The following is a 10,376-nucleotide window of genomic DNA, read 5'->3' as shown; positions in this document are numbered from 1 at the left end:
CTGAACTTGAGCTGTGTTGCTCCGTTGAATACATATCACTCTTACCCACTCCATGTAATCTGTAATGAGGGGGTTCTAATCTTTTCCTACCGAAGAGTTCTATTAAAAATCTACGTTGCCTACCATCGACAAAATCTCACAAGCAACATTACATCTCTGCATTTAACCGTGCAGTACCACATTTTATTGGGACTGTCTTCCGACGACTGATACCTTCCAGTTTGCGTTTAGCGAACGCTTCTCCCGAGACCAATTCTTTCGTTTCTTAGCCCTGCGTACCTGTGTTTGTGACCCAAATGTCCCCATTGATTAACACTTTGGCTGATGACACTGTTTCTGGAGATGCTCGTCACGCCCTCGCGTGGGATACTTTACTGTCGAAACAAACCACGGTCTTTGGTCGCTATAGCTGTCTCCTCTAAGTGCGTAACCACAAACAGATTCGACATTTCAGCAGCAGTGCCACTCAAAAACGCATCATGAATCTTATTTCCAGCTTTTGGTGTAACATTATATTGACTTCTTCATTCATATCAGCACATATGTCTGAAACTTTAGTTTCCTGATCACATCCGAAAATGACTTGCCCAACTCGTTATGCTTTTGAGTCAATGTGTTTAATATTTCCCTAAATATGGGCGTACTATTCTGTTTCCAGTACCTCTGCTGTAACCCTTCAGCTAATTGTTCAAATGTTTGTGTCTCCTGCTAGGTCTGTCGCAAATTGGCCGTACGAAGGCATGATTATTCAGATCAACCTCCCAGCTTTTCAGCGTGCAGTGATTCTTAATGGTCTAATTCCCCACCTTTCAGCTCAAGCGCAGCTTGTAATCTAACAATATGTTGGGACATAGTGGCAAGAGAAACACTCGTATTAGCAGAACATGTTTCCTTCAGCATACTACCTATACCTGCCAAAGAAATATACAATACATGAGACGTGAAAACCATGTTCAGATTATTAGGTACAAAAAACAAAAGGAGTTACTCTAATTCTTACGGTGTATCATAGCCATATACATTCATACAATCCTGTCCCAAACGACCTCAATGTCGGCAAGTAAAACATCAGGTCTTGGTGCACGGCAACCCGTGCCCAGAAAGATTAGCTCAAAATTCACACCTCACATATACATTTCACGACAACCGTCCCTGAACTTGGACAGGTCAAGATTTTCACAGTGCTGTACTAGAGCTAGTTTCAGATTGAAATGATTGTGTCTGTGATTTACCAATGCCAACAATTATACAATGAAACAAAAATGCCATCTACAAGGTAACAAAACAACTTTCACTCACAGCTCTTCATTGTGAACTACAAACTGCGAGATGAGTGAGGCTGACTGCAGCGATGCCAAGTTGATGAGAACTGTGATTATGTTGGGTGTCGTGAAGACCGTTTCTGACCACCAGCTGGGACAGTGGCAGGTGTCAAAAGGCCCAGTTCTGTACTCCAATTGTAACCGTCACCCTTCAGGCCAGGAGGTCAGTGCTTGGAGAGTTGATGATGGGGTGGTAACTTTTCAAGTGTTGGAGTCTTAGTTGCTTGACAATGACAAGTAGTCGAAATTAGCTAATTGCATGATTAAATAAAAATCACATTACAGCCTACTACGGACCATGTTTAAGTTTATTTCAAAAAAGTGACTGGGTCCAGTTTTATAGATGGTTGTTTGGTTGGTTGGTTTGCAGGTTAAAGGCATAAACTACAAGGTTACCAGTAGCAATTTTATGTATTTATGATTATTTAGGAGGTTGGACGTCAGACTGTATCTTGAAACACGAACCTCATTCAGTTTATTGTGTCCTGAAAAGAGAGGTGACAGGCCGTTTGTAGCCCTCATATCTTGATGTAAAACGCAGACCCTGAAACTTGTGATCTCCCCCTCCTTCCCAATTACTGATATTGTCCACAGTAAGCAAAGTCTTTTCTGAAGATATAAGAGGAGTAAGATTACGATAAACTTATTAGTTTACTTAGCCTTTCTTGTAGAGTTGGCTCCATTTCTTCTCGTCTAGGGGTCTGATTGTTGAAGCTGAAATTATGACATTTTAGGTCCTCATGGTTCAATTGATCTAGTTAATTTTTAAGATTGTTGTTGCAGAATTTTTGTTTTTACGTTAGTATATTTTGTCACATTTTAGTACATCATACAGTCTTTTGAATTATCATATTAACAAAACCGAAATTACTTTTTTCGCCCAAAACGCAAAAATACGTTCGATCACATCAGAGGCATGCTTACTACTACTTCACTCTGCGGTAATAACCGTATTCCAAAGGGCTTAAAATTTTTCTTGACAAACGGATTTCTGTTAATTTCGATCATTATTTCATAAATGAATTCAGAAATAAACATAGTAAACAGCACTAGATTGCGTAATTAATAACAGAAATTTTAAGTCTGTCAAATAATTCCTAATTTCAAATGTTCTAAAAAAAATTAACTGTACAATCAGAACTAGTACTTATCGATTGTAGCATCGAAAATAAAGTAAATCCTTTTCATAAATTTTAGCTTGAAATATACCGTGTATAAAATTATATGAAATTTTTCAGAAAATGCAGCTGACATAATACTGCCCTGTCCAAAATTCGAAAAATAATACTGCTATCGACAACTACTTCTGAAGAAAAGTAATGCAAGAGGAGAATGCCACGTTACAAACTGCAGTCGCACGACATCGAGCTCACTAAGACAGCTACGACAGTACAGGAGTCTTATCATATGTAGTGGATTTGGAGACATTAATTTCAGCGCAGAAACGCCAAATACTAGCATCGCTAGTCATTTCGCGACACTATCTCGGAATCCTGCAGACAAAGCGAAGAATTTTGAAACTGTTTACTGTTGACCCAAGATAAAATTGACACTGCAACATGACTAACTTATAAATGTAGTTCCCTCTCTACAATTTTTTTTATCAATTTTAAAATGGTATTTACACATCCCCCATTCATTCAGTGCCTCTCACATGTTCCGTAGATTATGATTTCTCACGTATTAATGAAATTGTAGGGTTCGACGAAAATATGGGAACATGCATGGTTCAACATAAATAAAGGCGCTAGATAAGTATGCAGGTTGTGCTATTGTATTTGACCACGAAATTCACTTCTGCAACTCTAAGGCGTTTCAAGTGTTCGTAATGGTCAGAACAGAGTTCTGTGTAGTTGTGAGTGCGTTATGTAGGAGCTAAATGAATGCAAACGGGGGCATACTGTCAAATCATTGGTGCTTATATGGTGGATGATTCCGTAACCAACTCAAAGTATTTTGTGTTTCATGAGGCACATCTCCTAGGTCACAACGCAGACGAAAGTGGGTGTTGATAGTGACGGACGGTCAAAGAAGAGGACTGTAAAAAATGTCTCTGTAGAAATAAATATCAGAGTAGCGAGAGCTGTCAACAGCAAAACAACATGAAAGGAGCTCAACAAACAGGAACTGCTGGGCGAGCTGAAGCTCGAAAGCCATTCATCAGTGAATCAAATGCCCTTAACAGGGAAATGTGGTGCCGAAGCTGTAAAACCTGGATATAAGCAATATAAGAAATTCATTTGGTAGGATGAGTTTTGTTTCTGACTGTTTCCAGTTTATAGCCGAGCTTACGTCCCAATAGTGAGATTCGGTAACGATTTGGGTATCCATATCGTGGTACTCCATGGTCCCCATGGGTATTCTACAATGTCGCGTTACTGCCAAGGGTTATGTGACCACTTTGGCTGATCAGGTCCATCCCATGGTGCGATATTTGCTCCCCAAAGGTGATGTTGTGTTCCAAGACGGCAGGGCCCCTGCTCACACAGATCACATCGTCGAGAACTGGTTTTGTGATAATGAGGGGGAACTGTCACATCTTCTCTGGCCACCACGGTCACCAGATCTCAATATCATTCGCTAAGAATGCCTACTTGGAAAATACGATATCTGAATATGCTATCCACGTACATGCAGTTAAGTCAGTGTTGAGACAGAGGGTCACGCGTCCAGGGGAGGAGGGATCGTTAGGGTTGAGTAATAATACGCTGCGGCCGGTGAAACCAACGACACGGCCGTGGCGTTCCTGCCTCCGGCCGCTGCAGGGGAAGGAAGTACCCTTAATGCATCTCCGGACAAAGCCCTCTACTTCAGGAGACGATGTATTGAATGTTGACCGTGTTTTAAGATTCTGTGCGATATCTTGTCTTCTCAGTAGTATCTTTGGTGGTTGCTTCACCTCTTACTTTCCAATTGCTTAACCAGGACTTCAGACACCCATCTTTTGGTGTTCTGTGTGAAAGTTTGAATGCGAGTGAATGAGAGGGTCCCATGGTTGCTAAACATTACAGTTTATAAAAAATGGTTCAAATGGCTCTAAGCACTATGCGACTTAACTTCTGAGGTCATCAGTCGCCTCGAACTTAGAACTAATTAAACCTAACTAACCTAAGGACATCACACACATCCATGCTCGAGGCAGGATTCGAACCTGTGACCGTAGCGGTCGCTCGGCTCCAGACTGTAGCGCCTAGAACCGCACGGCCACTCCGGCCGGCTACAGATTATATTTTATCATAGTTTGCATACTTTTCACTAAACAAAACCGAATTCGTCTCATATCAGTTGAGTACGGACGTTGCTAATCACCTCGTTGAGCGCCCTAAACATACACCATGTGATCATGAGTATCGAATACCACCAAAAATATACGTTTTTTATATTAGGTGCATTATGTTGCCACCTACTGTCAGGTACTCCATATCAGCGATCTCAGCAGTCATTAGACAACGTGAGAGAGCAGAATGCGGCGCTCCGCCGTACTCAGGGACTTCGAACGTGGTTGGGTGTCACTTGTGTCATACGTCTGTACGCGAGATTTCCACACTCCTAAACATACCTAGGTTCACTGTTTCCGTTGCGTTAAGGGACACGTACAGCACAAAAGGTTACAGCCGATCTCGAGTGTTGACTGATAGACATCTATCCAGACCATCACACAGTAATTCCAAATTGCATATGGGATCCACTGTAAGTACTTGGACATTTAGGCGAGAGGTGAGAAAACGTGGATTCCATGATCGAGCGGCTGCTCATAAACCACACATCACGCCGGTAAATGCCAAACGACGCCTCGCTTAGTGTAAGGAACTTAAACATTGGACGATTGAACAGTGGTAAAACGTTGTGAGTAGTGATGAATCACGGTACACAAGATGGCGATCCGATGGCAGGGTGTGGGTATGACGAATTCCCAGTGAACGTTATCTGCTACGGTGTGTAGTGCCAACAGTAAACTTCGGAGGCGGTGGTGTGATGGTGCGCTCGTGTTTTTCATGGAGGGGGCTTGCACTCCTTGTTCTTTTGTGTGACACCATTACAGCGCAGCCTTACATTGATGTTTTAAGCACCTTCTTGCTTCCCACTGTTGAAGAGCAATTCGGGGATGGCGACTGCATCTTTCAACACGATCGAGCACCTGTTCATAAAGTATGGCCTGTTGCGGAGTGCTTACACGACAACAACATCCCTGTAAAGCACTGTCCTGCACAGAGTCCTGACCTGAATCCTATAGAGCGTCTTTGGGATGTTTTGGAACGCCGACTTCGTGCCAGGCCTCACTGACCGACATCTATACCTCTCCTCAGTGCAGCACTCCGTGAAGAATGGCTGTCATTCCCCATGAAACCATCCAGCACCTGAACGTACGCCTGCGAGACTGGAAGCTGTCATCGAGGCTATGGGAGGGCCATCGGCATATTGAATTCCAGCATTACCGATGGAGGACGCCACGAACTTGTAAGTTATTTTAGCCAGGTGTCCGGATACTTTTGATCGCAGAGTGTAACTTAAGAACTACAGGGGTGCGCTGAAAACTAATGCCTCAAAGTTTTATTCTGCTATCAATATCGGTTGAGGTATTACATGTCCTGCATGTAACTCTGACTTTCCCGCCTCGATGACACACGTTGCAACCCCCTACTGCTCGAGAGCTCCGACTGTAGCTTGTACTACGACAGTGTGTAACGTAACTACGTCGATGCATGACAAACAGCGTGTTGTAATCGGGCTTCTCACCGCAGAAAAAGCGTTTGCAATTGAAATACATACAAGGATGAGAGCCGTGTGCTGCGACGATTGTATCGATGTCAGTAATGTGCGATGTTGATTTGTTTGTACTCGTAACGAAGGAGACGGTGGTGTTAACCTGAACTTGCGTGACAGAGCTCGGTGTGAACTACCGCATACGGCAACCAACGAGACTCATCGGAATCGGGTTCACGAACTCATCAGTTACAATCATCGGATAACACAGAAACACCTCTCAGGTAATGTGGCACATCACAAGAGCTTGTAGAGGCATCATTGCGGATGTACGGTACAGGAAGAAACTGTGTGTGCCTCAGATACTCACTACGGCCAGAAACAGAGGAATTGGACACCGTTGATAATTTAATTTGAGTTCTGAGTGGTAGATTGAAAGGTTCCGTAACAACACTGTCACAAGTGATGAAACCTGAGTTCACCATTTTGACCTAAGAACAGGAGAGCACCTGTTCCCAAAACTTAACGAACACCGTCAAGGACCTCACTTTGATAGTATTCAAGCGGTGCAAGAAGGGTGAGATTGTGGCTCCGTTAACATAGTCAAACGTCTTACAGTGACGGTATCAACAGACAGGTCTCTCGTCGTGAAAAATATGTTCATCGTCAGGGCGACTATGTTGAGAAGTAAATACGTAGATATGAAGAATAAAGATGTAGAATGTTAATAAAGACATATTGAAAAAGCTTTAAGTGTTTTAAAGTAAAAAAAAAAAAAGTCGAAGGCATTACTTTTCAGGATGCCCTTGTACACAGTGATGTCAAACGTCATGGGAACTCTGCTAATATTGTGTCGGAACTCCTTTTCCCGGCCAAGTGCAGGAACTCGTGGTGGCATAGACCCAACAACTCGTTGGATTCCCCCGAAGAAATACTGAGCCGTGTGCCTCTATGTCCGTAATTGTGAAAGTGTTGCTGGCGCAGAATTTTTTGGATGAACTGGCCTCTCGACTATGTTCCAAGAACGTTCGGTGGGATTCACGTTGGACGATCTGGGTGGCCAAACCATATGCTCAAACTGTCCAGAATGTTCTTCTAACCGATCACGAATAGTTGTGGGCCAGTGATATGGCGTATTTTAATCCATGATAATTTCATCTCTGTTTGGGAACATGAAGTCCATGAATGGCTGCAAATAGTCTGCAAGTAGCTGAACATCCAGAGAACCCAGTCCATTCTATGTAAAGAGAGAGCAAAACCATTACGGAGCCACCTCAAGCTTACACGGTGCCTTGTTGACAGCTTGGGTTCATGGGTTCGTGGGGTCTACACCACACTCGAACAATACCAGTAGCTTTTACCAAATGAAATAGATACTCATCTGACCAGGCCACGGTTTTCCAGTTATCTAGGGTCCAATCGATACGGTCACGAGCCCAGTAGAGGCGCTGCAGGCGATCTTGGTCGTCTGCTGCCATACCACATTAACGCCAGATTTCGCCGCACTGACGTAACAAATACGTTCGTCGTACGTCCCACATTGATTTTTGTTGTTGTTTCACGCAGTGTTGCTTGTGTGTTAGCACTGACACCTCTACGCAAGTGCCGCTGCGCTCGCTGCGTTAACCGTGGTGAGAGACAATGCCTCCAATGTGATATTCTAGGCACACTCTTGACACTACAGACTGAGGAATACTGCCTTCCCTAACGATTCTCGAAATGGAATGTCCCATGCGTTTAGCTTCAACTACCACTCCGCGTTCAAATTCTGTTAATTCCCGTCGTTCGCCTTAAACACGTCGGTAACATTTTTACTTGAATCAACTGAGTCCAAATGACAATTTCGCCAGTGCACTGCCCTTTTATGTTTCGGGTACGTTGTACTACTTCTGTCTATATACGTACATACCGCTATCCCATGACTTACATCACCTCCGTATATAATAGCTACGAAACCCTCACAGTTGTGATTACGTTGTAATTTCAGCAACAAGAAATCCAAGAACACACTCGTAGTCATAAGTATTTCATCAAGCAATGCGATTACGATTACAACTCTCCAAAGCATGGCTATAGGGGCGTTAAATGTTGTTTCCTTCAGGCCTTCCCACCTACTTAGAGGTCGTCGGTTTTCTGTTTTCTTTTGTTTTTCTCAGTGGATGGCATTTCCTTTCCTGTCTTTGTTTACTCAGTTCTTGGCTTACTCAGTTTCCCGCAGTTAACCATTCCTATCTGTGTATTCGCGAACCCTGTCGGGTTTCTGATTGTCAATCAGCCTCTGACTGGTCGCCATTACCTGGTGAGATTGCAAGTACATCCACCTGAGCGTTTCTAGAAGCTACAGACTATTACATTCCATGCCATTTTATTATCATAAACATGTAATGTGAGATTTGGATATCAATACGTAAAAATAATTATAAAAAAATGGACCCCAACTCCCTCCATCCCGTTCCCCCTCGCCACCACCACCTCATCCCTTTGACCCTCTCCTGCCGCCCTATAGTATAACGTAGACGATCTTAGTGGACCGTCATAGATTTTATTATGCTGCTTCATGTCGATTTTATTATCCAGAAAATGTTTAGCGTATTAATATGTGACGTACATAATACGTAGCGGCAACACCATCGGAACACGAAGAATGCGCTTCAAATGGCTCGCCCGCTACCTGTAGCTGATAGCAGAAGGGCAGCTGAAGTAGTGTCGTGAGCGGCGGCGGCCGGTTTTGAGTCTGTGGGTCTGTTGCTGTGCGTACTGGCTGAAAATGCGAAAGGTCAGTTCAAACGTCTTAACAGTATGTTTAGCTAGCACGAAGAACGTTCGTGGATCGAGATTGGATTATCAAGACTGGAGTGGCTCGTTGTCGATTAGCACAGTGATGCATCCAACCATCCTTCATGACAATGCACGATGCTAGATACTAGAAATCCAGCGCATTCAACCGTTGTGAGGCCGTGCGGTTACGAACTGTTCACCAAATGAAGGAGCCTACGGGTATAAAACAAGAGAAGACACCGTTCTTGCCATCGAGTGGTCGACAGAGATGGATGCGCTGACCGTGTTGGATGCCTTCCATCCCTGTGGGACAAGGTGCTCGAGATGCGGGGAGATTATACTGAGGGCATGAAAAATGATGAACGTCTGTCAGTAACGTCACCCCGAATTGTAATCATGTTGTCACTGCTTATTATCCAACCCATGAATTCTGCCAAATATCAAGCTGCACACTAAAAATTGTTCTGTATCTTTGCGATGGGTACTGAAAACTTTGTTAGAGTTTTCAAAGAGAGATTATACGAGTATGTTGTTACTGTTTTCATGCCCATCCCATCATCGGAAACCGAGACTTTCCCATACATTCATAGCGGGTTTTGGCGAAAGCGCTACGTCACTCTTCAATACAGATGTTCCAAATGATGTTTCGCAGGTGATTATCTGTGCCTAAAACTAGTTTCTCAGTAACAATGTAATATAATTTTCACTTTCGTTGATCCTTTAAAGCTGGTCTCTCCTCAGTGCATGTTCTGTACATGAATAGGTTGCCCATGAATCAAGAAGAGCCATAAAAACATAAATTGTATTAGATTGTAAAAGACGAGGGAAAATTAATAAAAATGCAGCGACAGTTACATTAAAACCCGTAGCGGAAATTTTGCAGAAGGCAGTAGCCTCTATTCGGAGAATGTGTGATAGAAAAAAGCAATGAAGAGAGCGACTCTTCTCGCAAAGACAGGCGAAGGAGAGACGCCAACACAAGAGGCGAAAACAACTACATAGAAAATGCTCTTATAGCAGTCCGTCGCAAGACACTACCATTGAACTTGCACCATACCGTATTTTCGTAGGTTGATTTGAGTAGCCATATAATTTAAACGCACTGCAGGTAGTAAATTTGTAATGGGGCTGGGTACAGCAAAAATAAATTTTTTTTTAAAATGCGGATAGTGGGAACCGTAAATCATGGGGACAGTCAGCAGCATGCCTTCAGAGGCTCAACTGAAACCATCGACATGCAACATTTAGGAACAATACAAGCACAACACAAAAACAATAATTAAGGTACAGCAATTAGTAAATTGTTCAGTACAATAATATGAGATTCCTTCATTTCCCTCAGCTCTCAAGAGACTGAATATGGGGCAGATCGGTGACTGTTCATGTTCATGGTATGTGATTCGTTATAAATGTACTGGAAGAGCATTTATCCTGGAACATTAGGAAAATATACAGGAGGGCTGTCCTGCAGTGCTTGGGTGCTTACTAGTAAAGTGAAGCTTTTTTTATTATTTTCTTAGGAATCCAGGACTGGGATGTCACTTTAATAATGTAATATTGATCACTGAGAGG

Source organism: Schistocerca cancellata, chromosome 5, assembly GCF_023864275.1.
Source record: "Schistocerca cancellata isolate TAMUIC-IGC-003103 chromosome 5, iqSchCanc2.1, whole genome shotgun sequence".
In the NCBI taxonomy this organism is placed as follows: Eukaryota; Metazoa; Arthropoda; class Insecta; order Orthoptera; family Acrididae; genus Schistocerca; species Schistocerca cancellata.
This window is presented reverse-complemented; position numbering follows the sequence as displayed.